This window comes from Musa acuminata, chromosome BXJ2-1 (assembly GCF_036884655.1).
Source record: "Musa acuminata AAA Group cultivar baxijiao chromosome BXJ2-1, Cavendish_Baxijiao_AAA, whole genome shotgun sequence".
NCBI lineage: Eukaryota > Viridiplantae > Streptophyta > Magnoliopsida > Zingiberales > Musaceae > Musa > Musa acuminata.
The window spans coordinates 25,437,794-25,452,081 of record NC_088338.1 but is presented as its reverse complement, the minus strand read 5'-3'; the positions used below and the strand labels follow the sequence as shown (position 1 = coordinate 25,452,081).

The 14,288-nt window shown below is 49.1% G+C and overlaps 20 pseudogenes; all 20 read right to left on the bottom strand.

The window, feature by feature from the left end:
• Window positions 1-5,191: 5,191 nt before the first annotated feature.
• On the bottom strand, window positions 5,192-5,310 carry LOC135603111 (5S ribosomal RNA; annotated as a pseudogene).
• Window positions 5,311-5,660: 350 nt separating this feature from the next.
• On the bottom strand, window positions 5,661-5,779 carry LOC135604263 (5S ribosomal RNA; annotated as a pseudogene).
• Window positions 5,780-6,129: 350 nt separating this feature from the next.
• Window positions 6,130-6,248, bottom strand: LOC135599260 (5S ribosomal RNA; annotated as a pseudogene).
• A 350-nt stretch (window positions 6,249-6,598) lies between these two features.
• On the bottom strand, window positions 6,599-6,717 carry LOC135604304 (5S ribosomal RNA; annotated as a pseudogene).
• Window positions 6,718-7,067: 350 nt separating this feature from the next.
• Window positions 7,068-7,186, bottom strand: LOC135604038 (5S ribosomal RNA; annotated as a pseudogene).
• A 350-nt stretch (window positions 7,187-7,536) lies between these two features.
• LOC135602507 (5S ribosomal RNA) lies at window positions 7,537-7,655 on the bottom strand (annotated as a pseudogene).
• A 350-nt stretch (window positions 7,656-8,005) lies between these two features.
• Window positions 8,006-8,124, bottom strand: LOC135603584 (5S ribosomal RNA; annotated as a pseudogene).
• A 350-nt stretch (window positions 8,125-8,474) lies between these two features.
• On the bottom strand, window positions 8,475-8,593 carry LOC135604303 (5S ribosomal RNA; annotated as a pseudogene).
• A 350-nt stretch (window positions 8,594-8,943) lies between these two features.
• On the bottom strand, window positions 8,944-9,062 carry LOC135604545 (5S ribosomal RNA; annotated as a pseudogene).
• A 350-nt stretch (window positions 9,063-9,412) lies between these two features.
• On the bottom strand, window positions 9,413-9,531 carry LOC135603459 (5S ribosomal RNA; annotated as a pseudogene).
• A 350-nt stretch (window positions 9,532-9,881) lies between these two features.
• Window positions 9,882-10,000, bottom strand: LOC135603897 (5S ribosomal RNA; annotated as a pseudogene).
• Window positions 10,001-10,350: 350 nt separating this feature from the next.
• LOC135603295 (5S ribosomal RNA) lies at window positions 10,351-10,469 on the bottom strand (annotated as a pseudogene).
• A 350-nt stretch (window positions 10,470-10,819) lies between these two features.
• LOC135604664 (5S ribosomal RNA) lies at window positions 10,820-10,938 on the bottom strand (annotated as a pseudogene).
• A 350-nt stretch (window positions 10,939-11,288) lies between these two features.
• On the bottom strand, window positions 11,289-11,407 carry LOC135603896 (5S ribosomal RNA; annotated as a pseudogene).
• Window positions 11,408-11,757: 350 nt separating this feature from the next.
• On the bottom strand, window positions 11,758-11,876 carry LOC135604046 (5S ribosomal RNA; annotated as a pseudogene).
• A 350-nt stretch (window positions 11,877-12,226) lies between these two features.
• On the bottom strand, window positions 12,227-12,345 carry LOC135604632 (5S ribosomal RNA; annotated as a pseudogene).
• A 350-nt stretch (window positions 12,346-12,695) lies between these two features.
• On the bottom strand, window positions 12,696-12,814 carry LOC135603895 (5S ribosomal RNA; annotated as a pseudogene).
• A 350-nt stretch (window positions 12,815-13,164) lies between these two features.
• On the bottom strand, window positions 13,165-13,283 carry LOC135604044 (5S ribosomal RNA; annotated as a pseudogene).
• Window positions 13,284-13,633: 350 nt separating this feature from the next.
• LOC135604631 (5S ribosomal RNA) lies at window positions 13,634-13,752 on the bottom strand (annotated as a pseudogene).
• Window positions 13,753-14,102: 350 nt separating this feature from the next.
• Window positions 14,103-14,221, bottom strand: LOC135603894 (5S ribosomal RNA; annotated as a pseudogene).
• Between the last annotated feature and the right edge of the window lie 67 nt (window positions 14,222-14,288).

Here is a 14,288-nt window from a genome sequence, read left to right as displayed (position 1 = left end):
TCTTAGGCCATGTGATTTCAGGAAAGGGTATATCTGTTGATCCAAGGAAAATAGAAGCTGTAGTTGAATGGGAAGTACCAACAAATGTGACAGAAGTTAGGAGCTTCTTGGGCATGGCAGGTTATTATAGGAGATTTGTGGAGGGATTTTCTCGAATTGCTCAACCTCTCACCAAACTCACTAAGAAGAATATGAAATTTGTATGGGGTGATGATTGTGAGCAAAGTTTTCAAGAGTTAAAAAGAAGATTGACTAGTGCCCCTATTCTCACTATTCCAAGGGGTAATGATGAGTTTGTAGTTTATACTGATGCTTCAAGTAAGGGCCTAGGATGTGTTTTGATGCAGGAAGGGAGAGTAATTGCGTATGCTTCTAGGCAACTTAAAGGTTATGAACTGAATTACCCAACTCATGATTTGGAATTGGCAGCAATTATTTTTGCTTTAAAGATTTGGAGACATTATTTGTATGGTCGGCAGTTTGAAATCTTTACTGATCACAAGAGTTTAAAATATATTTTCACTCAGAAAGAGTTAAACATGAGGCAGCGAAGATGGATTGAACTTCTGAAGGATTATGATTGTACCATCCGTTATCACCCGGGCAAAGCCAATGTTGTAGCTGATGCACTTAGTAGGAAATCTACAAGTTTTATGGCTAGTCTGGTCGTGAAGCAATGGAAGCTAATAGAAGAAAATTTTGATTTGAAAGCTTTGAGGAAAGAGCAAGACTCGATGATTCTGATGGCCTCCATTCAAGTGCAGTCTGATCTTATGCAACAAATTAAGGAAGGACAATTACGAGATCCACATTTAATCTACTTGAGGAGTGAAGTAGAAAAGGGATTGAAGCCACAATTTCAAATTTCAAAGGATGGCCTATTGAGATTTGGGGAGAGAGTATGTGTACCAAATGAACTAGTTATCAAGAATCAAATCCTAACTGAAAGTCATACTTCAAAGTACACCCTACACCCTGGGAGCACTAAGATGTATAGAGATCTTCGAAGTCATTATTGGTGGAAAGGCATGAAGAAAGAAATGGCAATGTATGTTTCTAAATGTTTAACTTGTCAGCAAATCAAAGTGGAACACCAAAGACCTGGAGGGTTGTTGCAACCTTTAGTTATTCCTGAATGGAAATGGGAATGTATTACTATGGATTTTGTTTCAGGACTACCCAGAACCTCGAGGAAGCATGATGCTATTTGGGTTATCATTGATAGGTTAACAAAATCTGCGCATTTCCTACCGATTAATATGACTTATTCACTTGATAGACTTGCAGATTTATATGTTAATGAAGTAGTAAGACTTCATGGTATTCCAAAGGAGATTATCTCTGATAGAGACTCCAGATTTCTCTCTAGATTCTGGAGAAAATTGCAGGAGTCGATGGGCACTAAAGTCAAGTTTAGTACTGCATATCATCCTCAGACTGATGGTCAGTCAGAAAGAACAATTCAAACACTTGAGGATTTGCTTAGAGCCTATGTTATGGATTGGAAAGGTGAATGGGATAAGGATATTTCACTTGTTGAGTTCACGTATAATAATAGTTATCATTCAAGTATTCAGATGGCTCCTTATGAAGCTCTATATGGGCGAAAGTGCGTAACACCTGTATGTTGGGAGGAAGTTGGAGACAGAAAGCTATTAGCACCGGACAAGGTACAAGAAACTACCGAGAAAATTCAAGTAATAAGGAAAAGGTTAAAAACTGCTCAGAGTCGTCAAAAGAGTTATGCTGACAATAGAAGACGAGATATTGAGTTTGAAATTGGAGATTTTGTATTCTTAAAAGTCTCCCCTTCCAAAGGCATTATGAGGTTTGGGAAGAAAGGAAAATTAAGCCCAAGATTTATTGGACCTTTTGAGGTTCTTGAGAGGGTTGGTTCTGTCGCTTACAGGATTGCCTTGCCACCAGCATTGAGCCATGTCCATGATATATTTCATGTCTCGATGATTAGAAAGTATATGTATGACCCTTCTCACATCATTAAGTATGAGCTGGTGGAGTTCGATAAAGATCTATCCTATGTGGAAGAGCCTATTCAGATTATTGATAAGAAAGAAAAAGTCCTAAGGAATCGGGTCATCCCACTGGTTCAAGTAAATTGGAGACATCATTCTGGAGAAGAGACAACTTGGGAGCTAGAAGAGGAAATGAAAAAGGTGTATCCTCGTCTTTTCATCGAATAGAGGTATGATAAATTTAGAGGACTAAATTTTTCTTTTAAGGGGGGGAGAGTGTAACACCCCTCATTTCCGAATTTTCGTATAATATTTCTGGTGATAATGTAAGCATCTATTTTTAATTGACACAAGAAATAGAGTATGAATCAGAGGTAACTTATTTTTAAGATTTGGGAGATCTGTTCAAAAAAAAAAAAAGAAAGAAAAGAAAGAAAGAATCTGAGGACCTATATGTAAACCCTAAGGACCTAATCGTGAATATGATAAAAACGAGGACTAAACTGCAAAATGCACCAAATGACAAATTCCACCGCTTAAGCCTCTCTGCCTTCATTGTTAAGGAAGCAGAGGAGGCAGCTCGTGGGTGACCAGGGAAAGAAAAGAAGAAAAAGAAGAAGAAGAAGAAGAAGGAGAAGAGAAAGAAAATTTGGGGCTTTTAGGGTTTTTGCTTTAATCTTGTTACTTCGGGTCAAAATTTGCAAAGGCAAGTGTTCTAACCCCATCCTACATAAGTATTTGACTCTGTTTTTATGTTGATTCAAAATAAATTGGAAGATTTCTATTTAGAAACTGATATATCTCTCTTTGGACTTAAACCATGGATTCTGAAAGTCTTTCGGTAAACTGACCCCTAAGCACTGTTTCGGCTATAAGTTTTAATATAGAATGAGAATTCAGGCAGGAACTATTTTGTTTGAAATTAGACTCGTATGTGTTTCTTTTGACACCGATTTTGTAGATTTTGGACACCGAATACTTACCCAAAAATTTGTTTCAAAAGAGCCTATAGACGCTGTAAAACAGAGTTCAGATTTCTGACATTTCGATACTAAAACGCCTATAACTCCCTGTTGAAAATTCTGATTTGTATCAAACTGATTTTATTTGAAAGTAGACTTGAAATTCTCTCTTTTGACATATAGTTTGAAAATTTTGGAGTTTAATTGCCCACCCTATCGTCTGTTGATTCCGACCCTATAAATTCTGTAACACAGTGATTGTGATTTTGACCTTGTGTTACCAAATCAGAGGTAACTCAGTGTTGGGAGCCCTGTTTCATATGAAATCTGTTCCATCTTAATATAAATTGATATATGATTCGACCATAGCCTTATTATGGGTATTGGAGCATAATTGTTATTCTAAAATATTTGTTTGATGTGCCACTGGAATTCTGTCCGAAATCGAGCTCTGGTTGATTTCGCGTATTTGGTTCCATTCCTTTGGATATCTGAATTTGTCTAACCTTCTTATTGGAATTGAGCTGATTATGATTGCTTGGAATCCCTGTACACTCTTGCTTCCAATTCTTTCCTAAAATGAATACTTTTGTGAGAGATTTGTTCCTTGCATCATTATTTTTGAAAAGGCACATGTATGTTTGGTTGTTCCGCGTGTGCTTCCGTTATATGCTGCTTATTGTTGAAACTGCCTTCTTGTACTCTGGTGTGTGGGATATTGTGAACCTTTGCCAGAAATGGTAAAGGGAGTTGTGAACCTTTGCCAGAAATGGTAAAGGGAGTTGTGAACCTTTGCCAGAAATGGTAAAGGGAGTTGTGAACCTTTGCCAGAAATGGTAAAGGGAGTTATGCATAGAGCCTGCGATGCTCTGCCGGCCCCCTCTGACTTCACCTAGACGTGGGTGGATGGAGCTCCCAGACGTGGGAGACTTTTGTCAGGTGGTCATTCAGAAATGGATGAATCACATTCTGACTGAGATCCCACTACACCCTCTATATGTTTGATATGACATCCAGAGTTTTGGTGAGTTATTTCTGTTCGTGCTCTGGATAAGTATGATATGATTGCAACGTCAAGGACGACGTTTGAGCTTCTGTACGACATATGAGTTTGATATGCTCTGAAATGCTTCATTCACTATTGAGTTTGCTTCGTAATGTTCCATAGATCGTTGATGTATTCTGGAACATTTTATATGCCATTGATAAGCTCCGATATGTTTCCTTTGTTTCTGATATGCTCCAATTACTCTATGCCCCATCTGTTAGGAATCAAATATGTATGATTAAAAAGGACAATTATGATTCTGCTCCTAATGATATTATGTATACGAAATCGTATATTCTGCTTTTGTGTTTTGATACTGTATCTCTTTGGAAATTGTACTATTTTGATATGGATATGTTAGTCACTTGCTGAGCTCTTTATGCTCACCCCGTTTGTTGATAAATTTTTCAGGATAGCGTATCGCTTGCTTAAATGTTAAGAATGGGCTGAGGCAGTGGAAAGTTTAGAAGACGTTGGGCAGAACTTTTGTTAGCATATATGTAGTTGTGTATAAGCTACCTTGCATCTAATGAAATGTGACTATGAATCTAAACCTATGGATTTTGTGTAAGTTAAAGGATCCCTCATGTATAGGGTTTTGGAATGTTAAATTAAATTTGTGTAATGATATGAACTTATGGTAAATCGATGATTGTGGTGACTGCATAGATTTCCCCACTTGTGGACTTATATTGTGGTTTTTATTTTGATGAGTCGGGTTCAGATGGTATAAATTTTCGAGTGATGTGTGCTATGTTTATGAATTGCACAGGGATATGAATTGGTAGATTATAGAAGTGAAATTTTTGATTTGAATGTTTTCTTAGTGACCTCAAATGTGTGTTTGGATCCTGGGTTAGTTGTGACGAAAGATTTTAAATATCATGTATATTTTTAGGGGTGTGACAAACATCCGGAGCCTCTTGCCCGTCACGAAAACGTCGGCGCTTTCTCGAACGTTCACGAAATCCCTATTGCAAGCTCTCTCCGAGCCCTAGCCCGAAGACTGCGTATCGGTCACGGCAAGCGCGTGCTGAAACCATCGGCACTTTCTAGAACGATCTAGGAATCGCTATTGCGACCCCAATCCGGAAAGCTCTCTCGGAGCCCCTCGATACTGACTGCGTAGCGGTCACAGCAAATTTCCAGCCCCAAAACAAACCTCTCGGAGCTCTACGGGGGATGTTTCGTATCCCGGGATGCAAAAAGGAGTGCAACACGAGGACTTCCCAAGGGGTCACCCATCGTAGTACTACTCTGGCCCAAGCACGCTTAACTTCGGTGTTTTGATGGGATTCGGTGATTTAGTGCTGCCATTATCGCACCCGTTTCGCGAGCTTCGTCCCTCGCCTATGTGCACGTCGCGGTCGGCGCATCAACGTCCGGAGCCTCTTGCCCGTCACGAAACCGTCGGCGCTTTCTCGAACGTTCACGAAATCCCTATTGCAAGCTCTCTCCGAGCCCTAGCCCGACGACTGCGTATCGGTCACGGCAAGCGCGTGCTGAAACCATCGGCACTTTCTAGAACGATCTCGGAATCGCTATTGCGACCCCAATCCGTAAAGCTCTCTCCGAGCCCCTCGATACTGACTGCGTAGCGGTCACAGCAAATTTTCAGCCCCAAAACAATCGTCTCGGAGCTCTACGGGAGATGTTTCGTATCCCGGGATGCAAAAAGGAGTGCAACACGAGGACTTCCCAGGGGGTCACCCATCGTAGTAATACTCTGGCCCAAGCACGCTAAACTTCGGTGTTTTGATGGGATCCGGTGATTTAGTGCTACCATTATCGCACCCATTTCGCGAGCTTCGTCCCTGTCCTATGTGCACGTCGCGGTCGGCGCATCAACGTCCAGAGCCTCTTGCCCGTCACGAAACCGTCGGCGCTTTCTCGAACGTTCACGAAATCCCTATTGCAAGCTCTCTCCGAGCCCTAGCCCGACGACTGCGTATCGGTCACGGCAAGCGCGTGCTGAAACCATCGGCACTTTCTAGAACGATCTCGGAATCGCTATTGCGACCCCAATCCATAAAGCTCTCTCCGAGCCCCTCGATACTGACTGCGTAGCGGTCACAGTAAATTTCCAGCCCCAAAACAATCGTCTCGGAGCTCTACGGGAGATGTTTCGTATCCCGGGATGCAAAAAGGAGTGCAACACGATGACTTCCCAGGGGGTCACCCATCGTAGTAATACTCTGGCCCAAGCACGCTAAACTTCGGTGTTTTGATGGGATCCGGTGATTTAGTGCTACCATTATCGCACCCATTTCGCGAGCTTCGTCCCTCTCCTATGTGCACGTCGCGGTCGGCGCATCAACGTCCGGAGCCTCTTGCCCGTCACGAAACCGTCGTCGCTTTCTCGAACGTTCACGAAATCCCTATTGCAAGCTCTCTCCTAGCCCTAGCCCGACGACTGCGTATCGGTCACGGCAAGCGCGTGCCGAAACCATCGGCACTTTCTAGAATGATCTCGGAATCGCTATTGCGACCCCAATCCGGAAAGCTCTCTCGGAGCCCCTCGATACTGACTGCGTAGCGGTCACAGCAAATTTCTAGCCCCAAAACAATCGTCTCGGAGCTCTACGGGAGATGTTTCGTGTCCAGGGATGCAAAAAGGAGTGCAACACGAGGACTTCCCAGGGGGTCACCCATCGTAGTAATACTCTGGCCCAAGCACGCTAAACTTCGGTGTTTTGATGGGATCTGGTGATTTAGTGCTGCCATTATCGCACCCGTTTCGCGAGCTTCGTCCCTCGCCTATGTGCACGTCGCGGTCGGCGTATCAACGTCCGGAACCTCTTGCCCGTCACGAAACCGTCGGCGCTTTCTCGAACGTTCACGAAATCCCTATTGCAAGCTCTCTCCGAGCCCTAGCCCGATGACTGCGTATCGGTCACAGCAAGCGCGTGCCGAAACCTTCGGCAATTTCTAGAACGATCTAGGAATCGCTATTGCGACCCCAATCCGGAAATCTCTCTCCGAGCCCCTCGATACTGTCTGCGTAGCGGTCACAGCAAATTTCCAGCCCCAAAACAATCGTCTCGGATCTCTACGGGAGATGTTTCGTATCCCGGGATGCAAAAAGGAGTGCAACACGAGGACTTCCCATGGGGTCACCCATCGTAGTACTACTCTGGCCCAAGCACGCTAAACTTCGGTGTTTTGATGGGATCCGGTGATTTTGTGCTGCCATTATAGCACCCGTTTCCCGAGCTTCGTCCCTCGCCTATGTGCACGTCGCGGTCGGCGCATCAACGTCCGTAGCCTCTTGCCCGTCACGAAACCGTCGGCGCTTTCTCGAACGTTCACGAAATCCCTATTGTAAGCTCTCTCCAAGCCCTAGCCCGACGACTGCGTATCGGTCACGGCAAGCGCGTGACGAAACCATCGGCACTTTCTAGAACGATCTAGGAATCGCTATTGCAACCCCAATCCGGAAAGCTCCCTTCGAGCCCCTCGATACTGACTGCGTAGCGGTCAAAGCAAATTTCCAGCCCCAAAACAAACGTCTCGGAGCTCTACGGGAGATGTTTCGTATCCCGGGATGCAAAAAGGAGTGCAACCCGAGGACTTCCCAAGGGGTCACCCATCGTAGTACTACTCTGGCCCAAGCACGCTTAACTTCGGTGTTTTGATGGGATCCGGTGATTTAGTGCTGCCATTATCGCACCCGTTTCGCGAGCTTCGTCCCTCGCCTATGTGCACGTCGCGGTCGGCGCATCAACGTCCAGAGCCTCTTGCCCGTCATGAAACCGTCGGAGCTTTCTCGAACGTTCACGAAATCCCTATTGCAAGCTCTCTCTGAGCCCTAGCCCGACGACTGCGTATCGTTCACGGCAAGCGCGTGCCGAAACCATCGGCACTTTCTAGAACGATCTAGGAATCGCTATTGCGACCCCAATCCGGAAAGCTCTCTTCGAGCCCCTTGATACTGACTGCATAGCGGTCAGAGCAAATTTCCAGCCCCAAAACAAACGTCTCGGAGCTCTACGGGATATTTTTCGTATCCCGGGATGCAAAAAGGAGTGCAACACGAGGACTTCCCAAGGGGTCACCCATCGTAGTAATACTCTGGCCCAAGCACGCTTAACTTCAGTGTTTTGATGGGATCCGGTGATTTAGTGCTGCCATTATCGCACCCGTTTCGCGAGCTTCGTCCCTCGCCTATGTGCAAGTCGCGGTCGGCGCATCAACGTCCGGAGCCTCTTGCCCGTCACGAAACCGTCGGCGCTTTCTTGAACGTTCACGAAATCCCTATTGCAAGCTCTCTCGGAGCCCTAGCCTGACGACTGCGTATCGGTCACGGCAAGCGCGTGCCGAAACCATCGGCACTTTCTAGAATGATCTCGGAATCGCTATTGCGACCCCAATCCGGAAAGCTCTATAGGAGCCCCTCGATACTGACTGCGTAGCGGTCACAGCAAATTTCCAGCCCCAAAACAATCGTCTCGGAGCTCTACGGGAGATGTTTCGTATCCAGGGATGCAAAAAGGAGTGCAACACGAGGACTTCCCAGGGGGTCACCCATCGTAGTAATACTCTGGCCCAAGCACGCTAAACTTCGGTGTTTTGATGGGATCTGGTGATTTAGTGCTGCCATTATCGCACCCGTTTCGCGAGCTTCGTCTCTCGCCTATGTGCACGTCGCGGTCGGCGCATCAACGTCCGGAGCCTCTTGCCCGTCACGAAACCGTCGGCGCTTTCTCGAACGTTCACGAAATCCCTATTGCAAGCTCTCTCCAAGCCCTAGCCCGACGACTGCGAATCGGTCAAGGCAAGCGCATGACGAAACCATCGGCACTTTCTAGAACGATCTAGGAATCACTATTGCGACCCCAATCCGGAAAGCTCTCTTCGAGCCCCTCGATACTGACTGCGTAGCGGTCAAAGCAAATTTCCAGCCCCAAAACAAACGTCTCGGAGCTCTACGGGAGATGTTTCGTATCCCGGGATGCAAAAAGGAGTGCAACCCGAGGACTTCCCAAGGGGTCACCCATCGTAGTACTACTCTGGCCCAAGCACGCATAACTTCGGTGTTTTGATGGGATCCGGTGATTTAGTGCTGCCATTATCGAACCCGTTTCGCGAGCTTCGTCCCTCGCCTATGTGCACGTCGCGGTCGGCGCATCAACGTCCGGAGCTTCTTGCCCGTCACGAAACCGTCGGAGCTTTCTCGAACGTTCACGAAATCCCTATTGCAAGCTCTCTCCGAGCCCTAGCCCGACGACTGCGTATCGGTCACGCCAAGCGCGTGACGAAACCATCGGCACTTTCTAGAACGATCTAGGAATCGCTATTGCGACCCCAATCCGGAAAGCTCTCTTCGAGCCCCTCGATACTGACTGCGTAGCGGTCACAGCAAATTTCCAGCCCCAAAACAATCGTCTCGGAGCTCTACGGGAGATGTTTCGTATCCCGGGATGCAAAAAGGAGTGCAACACGAGGACTTCCCAGGGGGTCACCCATCGTAGTAATACTCTCGCCCAAGCACGCTAAACTTCGGTGTTTTGATGGGATCCGGTGATTTAGTGCTGCCATTATCGCACCTTTTTCGCGAGCTTCGTCCCTCGCCTATGTGCACGTCGCGGTCGGCGCATCAACGTCCGGAGCCTCTTGCCCGTCACGAAACCGTCGTCGCTTTCTCGAACGTTAACGAAATCCCTATTGCAAGCTCTCTCCGAGCCCTAGCCCGACGACTGCGTATCAGTCATGGCAAGCGCGTGCCGAAACCATCGGCACTTTCTAGAACGATCTCGGAATCGCTATTGCGACCCCAATCCGGAAAGCTCTCTCGGAGCCCCTCGATACTGACTGCGTAGCGGTCACAGCAAATTTCCAGCCCCAAAACAATCGTCTCGGAGCTCTACGGGAGATGTTTCGTATCCCGGGATGCAAAAAGGAGTGCAACACGAGGACTTCCCAGGGGGTCACCCATCGTAGTAATACTCTGGCCCAAGCACGCTAAACTTCGGTGTTTTGATGGGATCCGGTGATTTAGTGCTGCCATTATCGCACCCGTTTCGCGAGCTTCGTCCCTCGCCTATGTGCACGTCGCGGTCGGCGCATCAACGTCCGGTGCCTCTTGCCCGTCACGAAAACGTCGGCGCTTTCTCGAACGTTCACGAAATCCCTATTGCAAGCTCTCTCCGAGCCCTAGCCCGACGACTGCGTATCGGTCACGGCAAGCGCATGCCGAAACCATCGGCACTTTCTAGAACGATCTAGGAATCGCTATTGCGACCCCAATCCGGAAAGCTCTCTTCGAGCCCCTCGATACTGATTGCGTAGCGATCAGAGCAAATTTCCATCCCCAAAACAAATGTCTCGGAGCTCTATGGGAGATGTTTCGTATCCCGGGATGCAAAAAGGAGTGCAACACGAGGACTTCCCAGGGGGTCACCCATCGTAGTAATACTCTGGCCCAAGCACGCTTAACTTCGGTGTTTTGATGGGATCCAGTGATTTAGTGCTGCCATTATCGCACCCGTTTCGCGAGATTCGTCCCTCGCCTATGTGCACGTCGCGGTCGGCGCATCAACATCCGGAGCCTCTTGCCCGTCACGAAACCGTCGGCGCTTTCTCGAACGTTCACGAAATCCCTATTGCAAGCTCTCTCCGAGCCCTAGCCCGACGACTGCGTATCGGTCACGGCAAGCGCGTGCCGAAACCAGCGGCACTTTCTAGAACGATCTCGGAATCACTATTGCGACCCCAATCCGGAAAGCTCTCTCCGAGCCCCTCGATACTGACTGCGTAGCGGTCACAGCAAATTTCCAGCCCCAAAACAATCGTCTCGGAGCTCTACGGGAGATGTTTCGTATCCCGGGATGCAAAAAGGAGTGCAACACGAGGACTTCCCAGGGGGTCACCCATCGTAGTAATACTCTGGCCCAAGCACGCTAAACTTCGGTGTTTTGATGGGATCCGGTGATTTATTGCTGCCATTATCGCACCTTTTTCGCGAGCTTCGTCCCTCGCCTATGTGCACGTCGCGGTCGGCGCATCAACGTCCGGAGCCTCTTGCCCGTCACGAAACCGTCGTCGCTTTCTCGAACGTTCACGAAATCCCTATTGCAAGCTCTCTCCGAGCCCTAGCCCGACGACTGCGTATCAGTCACGGCAAGCGCGTGCCGAAACCATCGGCACTTTCTAGAACGATCTCGGAATCGCTATTGCGACCCCAATCCGGAAAGCTCTCTCGGAGCCCCTCGATACTGACTGCGTAGCGGTCACAGCAAATTTCCAGCCCCAAAACAATCGTCTCGGAGCTCTACGGGAGATGTTTCGTATCCCGGGATGCAAAAAGGAGTGCAACACGAGGACTTCCCAGGGGGTCACCCATCGTAGTAATACTCTGGCCCAAGCACGCTAAACTTCGGTGTTTTGATGGGATCCGGTGATTTAGTGCTGCCATTATCGCACCCGTTTCGCGAGCTTCGTCCCTCGCCTATGTGCACATCGCGGTCGGCGCATCAACGTCCGGAGCCTCTTGTCCGTCACGAAACCGTCGGTGCTTTTTCGAACGTTCACGAAATCCCTATTGCAAGCTCTCTCCGAGCCCTAGCCCGACGACTGCGTATCGGTCACGGCAAGCGCGTGCCGAAACCAACGGCACTTGCTAGAACGATCTAGGAATCGCTATTGCGACCCCAATCCGGAAAGCTCTCTTTGAGCCCCTCGATACTGACTGCGTTGCGGTCACAGCAAATTTCCAGCCCCAAAACATACGTCTCGGAGATCTACGGGAGATGTTTCGTATCCCGGGATGCAAAAAGGAGTGCAACACGAGGACTTCCCAAGGGGTCACCCATCGTAGTAATACTCTGGCCCAAGCACGCTTAACTTCGGTGTTTTGATGGGATTCGGTGATTTAGTGCTGCCATTATCGCACCCGTTTCGCGAGCTTCGTCCCTCGCCTATGTGCACGTCGCGGTCGGCGCATCAACGTCCGGAGCCTCTTGCCCGTCACGAAACCGTCGGCGCTTTCTCGAACGTTCACGAAATCCCTATTGCAAGCTCTCTCCGAGCCCTAGACCGACGACTGCGTATCGGTCACGGCAAGCGCGTGCCGAAACCATCGGCACTTTCTAGAACGATCTCGGAATCGCTATTGCGACCCCAATCCGGAAAGCTCTCTCGGAGCCCCTCGATACTGACTGCGTAGCGGTCACAGCAAATTTCCAGCCCCAAAACAATCGTCTCGGAGCTCTACGGGAGATGTTTCGTATCCCGGGATGCAAAAAGGAGTGCAACACGAGGACTTCCCAGGGGGTCACCCATCGTAGTAATACTCTGGCCCAAGCATGCTAAACTTCGGTGTTTTGATGGGATCCGGTGATTTAGTGCTGCCATTATCGCACCTTTTTCGCGAGCTTCGTCCCTCTCCTATGTGCACGTCGCGGTCGGCGCATCAACGTCCGGAGCCTCTTGCCCGTCACGAAACCGTCGTCGCTTTCTCGAACGTTCACGAAATCCCTATTGCAAGATCTCTCCGAGCCCTAGCCCGACGACTGCGTATCGGTCACGGCAAGCGCGTGCCGAAACCATCGGCACTTTCTAGAACGATCTCGGAATCGCTATTGCGACCCCAATCCGGAAAGCTCTCTCGGAGCCCCTCGATACTGACTGCGTAGCGGTCACAGCAAATTTCTAGCCCCAAAACAATCGTCTCGGAGCTCTACGGGAGATGTTTCGTGTCCAGGGATGCAAAAAGGAGTGCAACACGAGGACTTCCCAGGGGGTCACCCATCGTAGTAATACTCTGGCCCAAGCACGCTAAACTTCGGTGTTTTGATGGGATCCGGTGATTTAGTGCTGCCATTATCGCACCCGTTTCGCGAGCTTCGTCCCTCGCCTATGTGCACATCGCGGTCGGCGCATCAACGTCCGGAGCCTCTTGTCCGTCACGAAACCGTCGGTGCTTTTTCGAACGTTCACGAAATCCCTATTGCAAGCTCTCTCCGAGCCCTAGCCCGACGACTGCGTATCGGTCACGGCAAGCGCGTGCCGAAACCAACGGCACTTGCTAGAACGATCTAGGAATCGCTATTGCGACCCCAATCCGGAAAGCTCTCTTTGAGCCCCTCGATACTGACTGCGTTGCGGTCACAGCAAATTTCCAGCCCCAAAACATACGTCTCGGAGATCTACGGGAGATGTTTCGTATCCCGGGATGCAAAAAGGAGTGCAACACGAGGACTTCCCAAGGGGTCACCCATCGTAGTAATACTCTGGCCCAAGCACGCTTAACTTCGGTGTTTTGATGGGATTCGGTGATTTAGTGCTGCCATTATCGCACCCGTTTCGCGAGCTTCGTCCCTCGCCTATGTGCACGTCGCGGTCGGCGCATCAACGTCCGGAGCCTCTTGCCCGTCACGAAACCGTCGGCGCTTTCTCGAACGTTCACGAAATCCCTATTGCAAGCTCTCTCCGAGCCCTAGACCGACGACTGCGTATCGGTCACGGCAAGCGCGTGCCGAAACCATCGGCACTTTCTAGAACGATCTCGGAATCGCTATTGCGACCCCAATCCGGAAAGCTCTCTCGGAGCCCCTCGATACTGACTACGTAGCGGTCACAGCAAATTTCCAGCCCCAAAACAATCGTCTCGGAGCTCTACGGGAGATGTTTCGTATCCCGGGATGCAAAAAGGAGTGCAACACGAGGACTTCCCAGGGGGTCACCCATCGTAGTAATACTCTGGCCCAAGCATGCTAAACTTCGGTGTTTTGATGGGATCCGGTGATTTAGTGCTGCCATTATCGCACCTTTTTCGCGAGCTTCGTCCCTCTCCTATGTGCACGTCGCGGTCGGCGCATCAACGTCCGGAGCCTCTTGCCCGTCACGAAACCGTCGTCGCTTTCTCGAACGTTCACGAAATCCCTATTGCAAGATCTCTCCGAGCCCTAGCCCGACGACTGCGTATCGGTCACGGCAAGCGCGTGCCGAAACCATCGGCACTTTCTAGAACGATCTCGGAATCGCTATTGCGACCCCAATCCGGAAAGCTCTCTCGGAGCCCCTCGATACTGACTGCGTAGCGGTCACAGCAAATTTCTAGCCCCAAAACAATCGTCTCGGAGCTCTACGGGAGATGTTTCGTGTCCAGGGATGCAAAAAGGAGTGCAACACGAGGACTTCCCAGGGGGTCACCCATCGTAGTAATACTCTGGCCCAAGCACGCTAAACTTCGGTGTTTTGATGGGATCCGGTGATTTAGTGCTGCCATTATCGCACCCGTTTCGCGAGCTTCGTCCCTCGCCTATGTGCACATCGCGGTCGGCGCATCAACGTCCGGAGCCTCTT